This window comes from Camellia sinensis, chromosome 15 (assembly GCF_055761805.1).
Source record: "Camellia sinensis isolate YWXY chromosome 15, ASM5576180v1, whole genome shotgun sequence".
NCBI classification, from domain to species: domain Eukaryota; kingdom Viridiplantae; phylum Streptophyta; class Magnoliopsida; order Ericales; family Theaceae; genus Camellia; species Camellia sinensis.
In genome coordinates, this window is record NC_138975.1 from 30,925,256 (window position 1) to 30,926,077 (window position 822).

At 30.0% G+C, this 822-nt stretch overlaps 1 long non-coding RNA gene across 1 annotated transcript; it reads right to left on the reverse strand.

The window, feature by feature from the left end:
- Window positions 1-200: 200 nt before the first annotated feature.
- Window positions 201-614, reverse strand: LOC114255786 (uncharacterized). The gene is made up of 3 exons (XR_003626941.2): window positions 559-614; window positions 364-445; window positions 201-280 (listed from the first exon to the last, which is right to left on the reverse strand). It is a non-coding gene; the product is annotated as an uncharacterized LOC114255786 (long non-coding RNA).
- Between the last annotated feature and the right edge of the window lie 208 nt (window positions 615-822).

Consider the following 822-nt stretch of genomic DNA (forward strand, 5'->3'; position numbering starts at 1 on the left):
TGTATCCATACAAAATAAGAATAAATAAATTTGAAAAACACATACAAATAATAGCAAGTTACAGGAAAACATATTACAATCATTCTACAAAAACAACATAAAACAATAAATTCATTTTATACACTCATATATTTTAACTATTCAAAATTTTGATTAGTTTTGCATCATATTTTTAAAAAACAATATATACTACTTGACATGCATTTGTTATTCTCTTGCCGGAAGGAGCCATCTTTTCTTTTCCTTTAGACATTGGGTTGACCTTTTCTTTATCTTTTGCCTAACAAATATAAATAAAATATTGAAAAGATTAAAAAAAACCTTATATAAATAAAATACATAAAATATTGATTTTGTACTTACCGCACGAACACGGATAACATTAAGGTCGTGCTCATCACGGATGACCACACCAACATTTCTACATGGAGTTGTAGGAGGAGGCCTACAGAAATAGATTGTGAACAAATTAAAATCTATATAATAAAGTGGTAATAGTAAGAGTAAAAAATTCAAGATTGTCTTGGGTTAACAAATTAAAATTCTTTTTCTTTTTACCAATTTGGTGTTAAAGAAGGTTGTCTTGGGTTAGTACATTCCTTCTATCTTTCTCTTTCTCGTTCTCGTCGCAGGCGTTGTCCCAATTGATATGCAGAACATGGCTTTTGATTTTTTTCACGTTCTCGCCGTGCACGTTCGGCCAATGCAGCTTTTGATAGCACATTATCATTGTGTGCCTAAAATGAGAATATTATATAAGAAGGTGCATAAAATGTGAAGATTAACTAACTTGTTTCCCTTTCATCATGTATTTTTTCTTCC